A 14,188-nucleotide genomic window follows, 5' to 3' on the forward strand; every position below is an offset into this window, starting at 1 on the left:
AAAACACTATATCTATTAATAAGAATGCAACATTTGACATATTCTTATTGGACGTCATACACGTTTTAAGTATAATGAAACGAAATTAATAGTCTATATATCACTTTTGATAAATAAATAAAAACTTTTGATACTTAATTGAGAAAATTAATATAATTTTGGGGTCAATTTCATAGTTAAACCTATAAATATTACATTAATGCAAAATTATAATTCTGTAGGATAATGAATATGTGCTTAAATTGGATTAATGGACCCACCTAATGAATTTAACAAACTTAAAAGAAAAATAATTTTGTTCAATTCTTAAAGAAAATTTTAAATAATAATAAAGAGTGTGAGTTATTATCATATCTATTTATGGATGAAGTTAAATTCAATTGCTTTCTATAATTTTATATAAAAGTTTACTTTTTCTTAATAAAAATAAAAGATTAAAATTGAAATTTATTTAAAATTAAATTAAATTAATTTTATTAATTACCTAATATTTTGGATCTGACCTAATTGAACTTATACTTAAAAACCTTAAATAAAACTCAATCTAAATTTAGTTGAATCTACCTTACCAAGCAAGTATATGATACTTCAACAAATATATCTATAACATTATTCTTAAATCATAGTATACTTTTTTTATATATCATATTAGACATTAATGTATGCAAATGAGAAAAATAATGTCCATCACATTATCCAAATTTATTTATTCATTTTTAAGACAATGATTTTCTAGTATTATTTTTTTGTTAAAATCTTAATATTATTAGAGCTATATTGAACCGATTGAATCAAAATTGATGGTCCAACTGATTGAACTGATGATATGTAATTGAAAATAATCATACATTTTTGAACAGATAAAAGATAAAAATTGAGCATTTAAAAATTAAAGTTTTTAATTATATTTCCGTTGACTTTTTATCTTTGTTTTGTTTGTGAATATATATTTTTAATTCTTCTTATTTCTAGCATTTGCTAATACTTTTTGAATTAATTTTAATTTTTAAAGTGATTGAATTGTTCAATTGAACCGCAAATTGAAAATTAAATTGGCTTCTTGTTTTATTCTATTCTTACGACATTAACCTTAAATTTATCTGTCCTAACAAATAATATTAACGTAAATGCATGCAAAATAAAAGTAATCAACCAATAGCTAAAAAATTTAATTTCATCAACAGAGATTGCAAAAAAAAAAAAAAAAGCACCAAGAAATCATGAAAAAATAGGTAAATTTCGTAAAGGAGAAGAGATGTGATGCATAATATTTGAAAGAGCAAAAGATTTATAGAAATCGTTCATAACTAAAGAAAGATGCAGCCAAAACCCAATCAATGTTTCCCAACAACATTATGTTGTCTCTATGATTTATTATAAAAGATTTATATTGTTTACAATTCGCTCATGCCATGTCTCGTATATATATTTGGCACATAATTAAAAAGAGTATTTTATTATTTCATCTATACTTAATTAATGCATCTTCTCCTTTTATTTCCTCATCCTCTAAAATTATATGGTGTATGTTTAATAATGTACGAAGTTAAAGAATGATTTTGGAGGAAGGTAAGATGAATTTGGATTTTTTTTTATTACAAGATAAACTTGAGTTAAGAGTGTCAAAGTTTTGTATTCTGAGACACTTTCCAACTCTTAAATCAACATGATAGAAAAAATAGAAAGTAAAATGTAAGAATAAAAGGCTGAGGTGAAGGAGAGACCCTTCATGTTATATAGTACATGTGTGTATTTGTACATAGCTCTAAGGCTGCTTGAATATTTATTATTGGTCCATCTAATTGGCCAGAGCTAGCTTTTGGCTTGACATACTTGTTTGCTTGATGTATTGTGTTGGACTTTTGATAGCCATTCGTTGTGCTTAACAATTGGCATTGTTGATATTCTTGGCATAATAATTGACTCGTTAAGACCAAAACAAGAAAAATATATTTCTTAATGTGCATATTAAGGATGTGGAGAGCGTAAGTTTATGCTCGATCAAGTTTTGTAACAAGATCTTTGCATATCTAAATACTGACTTGGTTGCATCTCTTAAAGGATGTTTGCTCATCTAGGTTCTGTGTTGGAGGCTTGGTGTTTGTTACTAAGAAGTACAGATTCATGCATTTTAGCACAAGGCCTCCATTTACTACTCAAAAGTAGGTTTGTGGCTTATGTAAAGCTTTAATGTGTTGTGTATAGAAAGTTTTAGGCCGCTAGGGTGCTTTAACGTGTTATTCAAAGCACGTTTTTAGCTATTATGGAACCTTAACATGTTGTTTAGGGCAGATTTTGTTGGAGTATACCCAAAGGCCAATCATGAGATGATTCTATTACTATACTTATTATTTACCTAGTTTATTAATAAAGACATTTTCATTATTATTTTTAGTTTCTATTTTCTATGTCTTAAAAAATTTGTTTAATAATAAAGTCCTAACAATAATATGATTATTTTTAAATGTCTTTAGTCAAGTATTGTTGTGGGTTTGGCAACAATAATACATTAAGACTAATGTTTAGTTGGTTGATGACCATCATGAGAATACTTATTGGATTATTATGTAATAGTCACAACATGTGGTCATGGATATGAGATATCAAGTCAATGTATGAGTACATGTTGAAGAACAGTGTGTTGGATGGATCCATCATGATAATACTTCTTGGAGTATTATGTAATAGTCACAACACTTCTCATAATAACAATGGAGTATATGATCCTTAGACTTGTCATCATTATAGTTCCAACATTGAGAGTTTTATACTTTGACACAGTTAAACATTTTTGTACCTAGTAATGCTATAAAGACTGTTGTTAAGTGTATCAAAATCTATGTAACGAGATATAAATTATCAAGATAGGATTTGTCCTTCTTACATAATGGGAGTGAATCTCGGCCCCCTTAATTGTTTGAGACTAGAAATGCATAGCCATGCTTAAATGAGTTGATATGATATATCAAACTCATATGCTTATCTTTGTCTACTCAAGATTCAAGAAATAAGAGATTGGACTACACAAGTTTGTCTATTCAATGACATATGTTCAATTTGGATGTCACAGGCAAAGGGACATACTAGACAATAATATTATCATAAAAAGGTTATATCGAACCACAATTTCTATAACTTGGGTAGCAATGATGCATTGCTAGATGTCACTCACTGTTTGTAATATTAGATGTGTTTTATTATTATTGTCAACGGTCTAAGATCTCACAAGGTTACACTCTATGGTTGAAACAATTAGAATATGAATAAATATGGAATTATATTTAACTTCTGACATAGGTTAAGTAATTTTAAAAATGTTCTTATAATTAATTTAATTTGATAAATTTAAATATTAGTCACAATATGAGTACATGCTTAGCATTGATGGTGCTAACAAAACCAACTTCGTAATATAAATTCATTAAGCAACAAAACATACTAAGATGTAACACAACATCAATCGAATAAATTTTATATAATCATAATAACATCTCTTACCATTATTTAGCAAGTCATCAAACGTCTAATTTTAATACAATGTTTAAACTACCCATTATCACACCCTAAATCTTGATGATTCGAATTGAAGGCATGTAGACATGAAGTTGTCTATTCTAACGCAGTATGGTAGCTAGTTCGCCAAATTTTAGCTTCTGGCGAAGTAATGTTTTGGCGAATTAAGTATCTGCCCAATGAAGTATATTAAGATTTAGTCTTTGACGTGTTCTCTAGTAAAAGAACGAATCCAATAAAAGAAAAGTAGACCTTGTGTAGGTTATCGTCAAAGGTATAATATGCCTAGTTGTTCAAGCACTGTGAAGAGCAAGTTGTGGTAACTAGATGTGTAACACCCCTATACCCAACCTGATTACCAGATCAAGTATAGAAGTGCTACATTGGTTTTCAGAAACTCTAATAATAATATCTTAATAAAAAAATATCATTATAATTTGTACATATTAGTTCGTTGTTCTATTATATTGATTATTGGTATTCGAGATAAGCTGAAATAAAAATTTTCAACCATTTTTTCATTTAGAACAATATACTAAAGTGAAAGAAAGGCCCTTGTAAAATAAAATAGAGAACGTGACTGTATGGATTTCAGTAACCATGTTTAAATTTGAAATTCAAGGGATAATTTGCCAAATTAATTCCTAAAGTTTACCTAGTTTAACCCTTGTTGACATATCAAATTTTAAGCCAATTTAATTCAAATATAAATCGTAATTAAGCATTCTAAAATCTAATTTTCTTATATCACTTAATTAACATTTAAACTATTTCATATGAATTAAGCAAACATCGAGTATCACATTTAAGTCCTATCACATTCAACCTTAATACACACACCTAGGTACATGCCATTTACTGAAACAACAGAAATTAATAATTTACCACTTTCTCGGATCTACTGATGTGATTAGATGAGGTGCCTTCAATCTTCAAAGATCCATTTTTCCTTTACTTTTAACCTACGTGTATAAACATGCGTTAAGCTATTGCTAGCTTAGTAAGTATAACTATTATTTAGATCATAATCTATATTATAAATTATAACTTATTTATTATCACTACATAGAATCATTTAAATGATCTGTTTGTATTCATCATACATAACCTACCAATCAATTCACTTATTTTTTACAATTAAGGCTACATTTATTATTTACTCATCAAACGCCACTAAACATATTGATTTAATTATCATCTATACAATACAAGAATCACATGATTTATTTTAAATTCTCATTTACTCCATTTAGCTAAATTTTTGATAATTTACTTTACTTATTTCAACCATATATTTTCTTTTTTTTTTTTTTTTTCAATTTCATAACTTTTCAACACATATAATCTATATAATTCAATAATCACTAAAATAGTTATGTACCTTTTTCAGAGGCCCAGAGACTTAATAGAATACATAGGATATACGGAACATAATAGGACACCACCAAAATGGATAAACAGATAACACAAATGTGCTAATCGGAGAGCACTAACATGCTAATAATTAGAGAGCAATAACGTGCTAATAATCAAAGAGCACTAACGTGTTAAAAATCAGAGTGCGCGCTAAGGTTCATTAATGGCATGCCACTAATATCTCAATAGTTCTTTTCTCGTCTACTTGGGCAAGTCATAATATATACACGTTACTTTTACACTTTTTACCATTTAATCCTTATAACAATACTTCGTATAATTATATCTTCCTTTTCATTAACACATGTAACTTGTCTCAATATTTAATAATCTTCCATAATTCTACTAATAATTCTTATTATACATTTCACCTATCACTTTTACTTATTTTACAATTTATATCTCATCATGACATTTCATGTAACAATATCTTTTCTTTTAATTTCAGATATAACATATTTCATTTCTCTATTTAACTTCCATATTCCACCATAATTTCTTATCGCATTCACATGTCATTTTCATTTTTTTTCTAATTTTTGTCCTTGAGGCATCAAATCCACAAATAGAATTTAAGTTCTTTTGATACATGTAACATGTTTCACCAATTAATATAGTTTCCATAATTCATCACTAATCTTTATTAATTCTTTCTTTTCATGTTATTTGATGTTTTTAACACACTAATCATTGTCTTTCATTTTTTTATCAAACATCTTTATATTATTTCACATATAATTATTTCAAATATTTCTCTTCACATTTACTTACATAAATATGTAGTTCCATCAACTCTTACATCCTCTATAATTTAGTATTTTTTATGCATTTTAAACATTTTCTCATATCTTTTTCAATTTCTTTATCACATATTACTTAACAAATACAATCAATTTATTATTTATTATATTTAATCATTACCAAGCCTTATCTTCACTTATTCAACTTATAAATTTGTAATTAAATACCATATTAAAATTATATTCATTCTAGCAATTAACTTCATAATCAAAACAAGTAGGAATCTAGTTGTACTTACGACTTTAAGCTTGAAATCAACTTTCTTCTCCTCCTTCATCCTTTGTCCACTTCCTTGGTTTATTTTTCTATTTGTTTATCAACTTCCTTCACTTTTTCTTCAATTATTCATATCAACACAATATTTTCACATTAAAAATCATGTTCACATATCATAGTTCATGTTTTCTAATCAAACCTAACATGTATTTCAAGAGAAGTTAATAGTTCTTACCTCAAACACTTATATTCAAGTCTAATCTTTGTTTTCTCTCTCCTCCAAAACTCCCATGAATGCTCTTCTCATGAAATTAATGTGACTATTATTTCTCTCCATTGATCTCACTCACAAATCATGAAGAAATTTAGGAAAAACTAGTTTAATTGGTTTGTATTTGGTGAGAGAGATTAAGTTAAAAGAAAAATAAAAGTTGAAATGATGGAAAAATATTGGCTGACATGAAGCACCATGACCATGGCTTTTATAGCTTCCTTTTTTTTATCCTTTTCTTTCTCCATTTTTCTAGTTTTTCATTAAAAATATCTCTTTTTATTTTATTTACCATTTTATCCTCACTATTCACACTTTTTACTATTTATCCTTAATTATTACCTTCCATAATTATCTTTTCAATTCATTTACCATTTTACCCCTTCACTTTTTTTTATAATACTACCCATATATCCTAGTTCCTTTAGGTATATTTTCACCTTTAGTCTCTCCTCTTTTTTCATCAATTTAATTTAATCCTTTAACACCCAATTTTCTCACATTGTCCTAATACTTTCCATTAATTTAATCATTTCCCCAAAAAATTTATATTAATATTTATACTTTTACAAATATCTTATGCCTATCTTTTATGTCTCATAACTTTTTAAATCTCCAATTTCTGACTTTTCTCAAAATTTCAACTAATTTATTATATATTTATCACTGTTTAAGACTCCAAAAATTTTTTTTGGGATGTTAAAAGATGTGGTTATAAACCAACTAAATTGATTGGTCAAATAGCATATGGAAAAGACTCTCATTTATTTTTCTTCCGGATTTTGTAGGCCATTAGGAAGGGCATAGTCTAAATTTTTTGGACACTTGTCAAATTCCACTACACGGTAGTAGATTATATATATGTGTAAGAAGGGTTCATGAAAGGTTTCTTTTTCTTTCAAGATGACCATTTAATTCTTTCTTTGCATTGAATATTAAATGTTATTTGTTGGTTACTCTTTATAAGTAAACTTGAAGTTAGAGATTCTTGGATCAGACAAAGGATACTCCATCTCTTGGTAAGTCTAGTAACTTTGTATATTAAGAGTATGAATGTTATAAGGTATATGGGTACTAAGTTACAAATAAGAAGCCTGCATGAGGATTTTTTGTAAAAGAAATGTTAGTAATTTGATTGTAAGTGGGTTTAATGGTGAATTCATGTTTTTTAAGCAGTTGTTGTTGCTAGTTCAAATTAGATGTCTGAGTTTGGAGTTGGTAGCTACAATATGTGAGCATCAGGTGAGTCCCTAATATCGATTACAAGCTTTTTTAGTAAAAAATTCTTTTGTGATCAATAATCTAGAATCGTTGAATGAGTTCATGAATGATTGCAGGAAAATATGTTTTCTTGATATAGTTCCTTGTGAGTCTAGATTATGATGAATTGTGTGTATAGGTGTATGTGATTCTGTGAAGCAACTATGTGTGTGTGTGACTAGAATGAATATTGTGTGATGTGATTGTATTGATGCATATGAAACATGTATTGAAGTATGGTTTGGTTAAAAAAATGAGTTAGCCTACCAAAATATTGTTTATATTGGATACGTGATGTGAGATTGAAAATGTTTGGGAATGGGGTGTATCTAAGTGTGGAAAGGTTGTAATGCGAGTTTGGCCATCGCAGTAGTATTTGATGAAGTCCATCAAGACCGTAAACACAAATTCTGATATGAAAATTCTGAAGAAAAGTCCATCACCATGACACATTCTAGAAAGGAGAGATGAGCCGCATTTATCGACTAGGGTTCTCTGCATGTCCCAGGGCGATGATGGGCAAACCTTATGTGATGTAAGTTTAGGCAAATCCGTACACGACATGTAACACCCCTAACCCATATCCGTCGCTGGAACAGGGTTAAGGAGAATTACCGAGTTTACAGAACAAATACAATTAATTCATGTCAATTACTATTCATATCAGAAACCAATCATATTTAATCATATTGTCCCCTAAATGAACCCTCGAGGTCCAAATTTATAAATTTGAAACAAGTCGGGACTAAATCGGGAACTCAGGAATTTTTTTGCAAAATTTTAAAAATTTTCCAAAGTATAGATGACACACGTCTGTGTGGTCAGGCCGTGTAGCTCACATGGCCAAATGACACACCCGTGTCCCAGACCGTGTGGGCATTCGAGGTGAGGCACACGGCCGTCTCTCAGCCCGTGTCTAAACTCGTGTAACTCTCTGACTTGGGTCACACGGCCAGCCATACACCTGTATGCAAGGCAATGTGTCACACATGGTTGAGACATATGCCCGTGTCTCTATGTGACACCCCTTACCCATGCCCGACACCGGAACAAGGTACGAGGCATTACCATACTTAAACATACACATTCATGCAAAAACTGGGCCATAAAATCTCTTTTAATTCAAAACCTTTTCAACACATGCATGTCGTCCCTTAGTTGGGTCTACGAAGCCCAAAACATACATCGAGACTGATTCAGGACTAAATCGAGAACTTGAGAAGTTTCAGGAAAACTTAGAAAATTTTCCCCTAAAACAGGGTCACACGCCCGTGTGCCTTTGGCACACTCATGTCCTCAGGCCGTGTAACTCTCTGTTTATGATGTCAGCATGCAAGTCGAACCACACGGCCGAGCCACACGCCCGTGTCTCCAGGTCGTGTCCCTCACACGGTTGAGACACACGACCGTGTCTCAGCCTGTGTAGTCAACACTTAGGCTATTTTCCAAGCCTTCATGTTACCCATAAAACCTTACAACCTTATACATATTAAAACAACAATTCATGGCCTCATTTTAGTGATTAAACACTCTTTATGTAGACATATTCATAACATTAACATTTCCTCTTACAAGCACTGCATCTACTCATGCAATACCAAGTCTAGATTCCTTAATTCACATTCATAGGACTTGTCATTTTGATGATCACTTCTACCATTATACTATGATTACCAACCATGCATGGCAAACAAACATAATCATATCATAAACATTAGACATGACACGAATAGCTAGGTTTACAAGCCATAATCAATATGAGCCACATCTCATGGCCATACACGTATAACTCAATATAAGCCAATACATTTGGCCAAAGCATAATAATATATGTCAATAAAATAGAGCCCTATACATGCCACTCACTTGAAATTTCTAATATATGCTTTACTATTCCAATGGTAGTGACTTGATAGTGTGATGCTGCCTCTGACGATCTCCAACCCTGAGCTAACCTGAAAACACTAAAGGAAAGGAAAGGAAGGGAGTAAGCTTTATAGCTTAGTAAGACCATATGAAAATAATAAGCAATTTATCAACTTGCTTCTCATGGTAATACAACCTTATTTGCATTTTTACTCATGTTCCAATCAAGCTATTTTCTCGAGTCATAGTCACTAAATTATTTATATCTAGAGCTACAGAACTCCAAATTAAGTTATGCTAATTTTCCCTGAAACTAGACTCACATATCTTCTTACTATAAAATTTTTAGAATTTTTGGTTCAGCCAATTAGTACACTTTGTTCCTTAAAGTTACCCTTTTTCGCTGTCTGACAGTTCTGACCCTTCTTCACTAAAATTTAATTATCTCAGAATACGAGGATCGAATGATGTTCCTATCTATTTCTATTGAAAATAAACTCATTAATAATTCTAATCATATAAATTCTAACTCATAAATATTTTTGTACAATTTTCAATGATTTTCTCAAATCAGAACAGGGGATTTCGAAGTCATTCTGACTCTATCTCACAACAATTAAAATATTTCATAATATGAAACTCTTTTTCTTGCACCATTTCTTCTATGTGAAACTAGACTCATTGAGATTTAATTTAATATTTTATTCAGCCTCTAACTCAATTTGCACAAATTTTGGTGGATTTTTAAATTCGAACTATGGGTGCTGTCCAAAACTATTTTAGTGTAAATTAACGATACTACGTTTATCACACCATATTAATTCATTTTCACCTCATTGGTAAGGTTACATATTCATACATCATAAGTATAGACCTATAATCACAAGGTCACCACAAAATCATTCTCATAAGCATGAATTACCTATTTACATCTTCACTAAATGTGCATCATAAACTGAAATCATTTCTCATGAGCTTGGCATACATACCTGTGTTTCTCAACATGCTCATATTCATTCCTTACTAATCATATAACATGAATTGAACTCACATCTCATCAATTTCATTTGAGTACCTATACCACTCACAATATGGTCATAACCTTTCTCATTTAGTTTAAACCGTAACTCTCACCGTTAAACCATTCGGAAAGTTATTGGATATTCACTAAGCCTCAAACATAGGGTATAATGCCGATGTCATGTCCCAGACATGGTCTTACATTGGCTCATCCATCAAGTTGATGCCATGTCCCAGACATGGTCTTACACTGACTATCGAAATCGAGGCCGACGCCATGTCCCAAACATGGTCTTACACTAGCTTTCACATATCCGTGCCGATGCCATGTCCTAGACATGTCTTACACTGGCACACAAATAACCCGAATGTCATGGCATGAATATCTGAATTGTTTCTTAAGGTTGAAACGGGAATTCTACTACTATCTCAATATTCATCATACATAATCATTTTCACAACCAAATAATTTATGCTATATTAATTTAAACACATATAATAATAATGTAGTTGTATTATTTACATACAACTTACTCGTTTCAATGGAATATCATATTCCATAAAATCTCCAAGTATTCAATCAACACATAAATGTTATTTACAATTGACATCACTTTCTCATATACAATATCATCAACATCAACTTTAACACAATCATAGCAAGATAAATTTTCAAGTATAATAACAATAGCATAAATATCATGCTCATTTAATCACACGGACTTACCTCAAATGCAATTTCGGCTAATTATTCTCTTTTTGTCTTTAACCACGCACTTTCTCAATTTAAGCCCAAATCTCGATTTTCTTGATCTAACATGATGAAATTCACTCATTTAATCACTAAATAAATTTGGACAATCAAAATTCACGTCATTTTGCCTCTAAACTTTTACAAAATGACCATTTTACCCTTAGGCCTGGAAATTTATTTTTATTGAATTTCCTTATTATACAAGCCTAACTGACCATTTATTACTCTTTTGACAACCCCAAATTTCCACTATTTCACACAATTACAACTTATTTTATAACTTTTACAAAATGGCCATTTTAGGTGTTTTCCATGAAAATCACTTTACAAAAGTTGTTTATTTCACAACCATAACTCATATTCTTCCATAAAATTTCAGTTAACAACACATATAATTTCATGGAAAAACCCTAGACTCTCAACCATTTTGCAAACTAGTTCCCTCAATAGCTAGATTAAGCTTTAGGGGTCCCAAAAATATGAAAATCATCAAGAAAGACCATCAAAATCACTTACTTGCATATGTGAGGAGTGGCTGCAAATTTCAAGCTTTCAAAACTCCTATTTTTCTGGTATTTTCAGTGGAGAGAATGAAGGTGAAAAGATGATATCACTTTCTCTTTATTTTATTTTATTTCTAGTCAAAACAAGTCACCAACTTCACCAACTTTTGACTTTTCAACCCTTTTTTTCTCCTTGATCAGCCACTAAAATATTTATGGTTTATTTACTCAATAAAGACCCTAATTTAATGTTCTATAGCTGTTTGACATCTTTAGCTAGCAAAACAAAAATTTTTCCCTTTACGCGATTTAGTCCTTTTTCGAAATTAAGCATGAAATCGCTAAAATTATTTCATCAAATCTTTCATGCACTCATATGATCATGCTATAACACATAAAATATCATTAAAAATAATTTCTTCGACCTCAGAATAGTGGTTCTAAAACCACTGTTCTGACTAGGCCTAAAATCAGGCTGTTACATTCTACCCATGTGAAATTTCTTGAGCATTTTGTTTCTCAATTTTAAGGATGCAAGGGACATAAGGCCAAACCACACGCTTGTGTGCATAGCCATGTGTCACACACGGCTGAGGCACATGCCCGTGTGTCTACCCGTATGGACAAGAATAATTTTAAGTCCACTTTTCTCACCCATTTGGTTTTCCACATACAACCACATTTAAACACATTTACCAATCAATTCAAGACATTTAAACCAAGTCAAAAACAAATTCTTCTGCATGATATATTATGACATTGATTCAAATATCCAGCTTACTTAATTGAACATGTTCTTACTTAAACATGTTAAAACCTATAATACAAATCATGCACACTTACATATCGAACATAGTATAATCTCATACGTATACATTAACCATATTATCACTAGCCATTCCAATGGCTAGTTACAACCAAAACATTTCATCATTTGATCTAATTTAGCCTATACATGCCATATACCAAAAGTAGTTTTACTAATTATACCAAATTAAGTTGAAGAATAGTGTCATGATGCTCTGACCGATTCCCAAACTTTATGAGCCTCTGAGCACTATAAAATAGGGGAAAATAAACAGAGTAAGCATATTATGCTTTGTAAGTTCATATAATAGAAAATTAACTTTCCATTCATTTACATTTAAGGTAAGCATACAAAATTCATTCAAACAAATTTGGCAAATTTCCTAAACACATATAATCTCTAGAAACTTTTTAGTCATGTATTACATGTAAACATCAAAAATCAAAGATGAGCTCATCATATAAATACTTTCATATACATATGCTTTTCATATCATATTTCCATATAAAAAGTGCATTTCCATGACAAATCATCTTAAGCTCAGTTTAACCGTATCAGAAATTTGCCCATTGAATTTATTTGAAATACCGATGGATACACATGGAGTACACTCAAAGTGTATAAAACTGTAATTTGTCAACTCATATTCAGTGGTACCTATTAAGGCACATAATTAGAAAGCACTCTCTCGAGCCATATAACAGGATGCTCATGTGAGCCATGTAATAGGAAGCTTATCTGGGCTATAATAGGAAACTCATAAAAGTTTAAAATAGGAAGGTCATTGAGCTTAACAAGTAACTCCAAAGAGTTATTATCAGGGGGCTCCGGATAGCCATATAATAGCTAGTTTAAGTGAGCCATATCAGAAAGCTCACAAAAAGCCTATACAGGACGCTATAAAGGCTGCGTTTGTGTCTGCAATATATGCAAGATCACAACCGATCATATAACAGTACGCTCAAAAAGAGTTGCGGTAGTCCGCAACACATGCAAGATCATTACAGATCAGGATGCTCGCAAGAACCATATAATGGGAGGCTCAAGAAGGCTTATATCAGAATGCTCGTAAAAGCTATGGTGTGTCCACAACATATGCAAGACCACAACTAATACGGGAAAATCCTATATCCATTAAATTTCATTTATTCAAACAGGACTTAACACTTGTCAAACATTATCGGATATATGATTTATGTTTATACACGGCAATCATACATTTCACAATCATATCATTCAATTCAAACATATTAATATACATAATATAATTACACAAACTTACCTCGTCACTTGCTCGTGTACGGAGATCTACTAATCTGATACTTTTTCTTTTCCTCGATCTAACTTTTTATTTGATCTTTCCATGTCTATATAAATGAATTTAACATCAATTTACCATATTTCATATTCAATTTAATCCAACTTACATCTTAGGCAAGAGTACTATTTTGCCCCTATACTTTTAATTAATTTCAATTTCGTCCCTAGGCTCGTAAATGAAATTCATGCAATTTAATCCTTATTCCAAGCCTACCCAATATTTTTCATATAACATGTACAGCCCATGTAATTCATAAAATTTAGAAAATTTTCATGAATTTTACATCTTTACAATTTAGCCCCAAATCACAATTTCATTAAAATTTACTTTACAGAAGTTGTTTATCTATCAACAACCTTTCATTTTCTACCATAAATTTAAAAATTTCAGCATACTCATTCATTGAAAACTTTTAATACTTTGATAACTTTACAAATTA

This window comes from Gossypium arboreum, chromosome 10 (assembly GCF_025698485.1).
Source record: "Gossypium arboreum isolate Shixiya-1 chromosome 10, ASM2569848v2, whole genome shotgun sequence".
Taxonomy (NCBI): Eukaryota; Viridiplantae; Streptophyta; class Magnoliopsida; order Malvales; family Malvaceae; genus Gossypium; species Gossypium arboreum.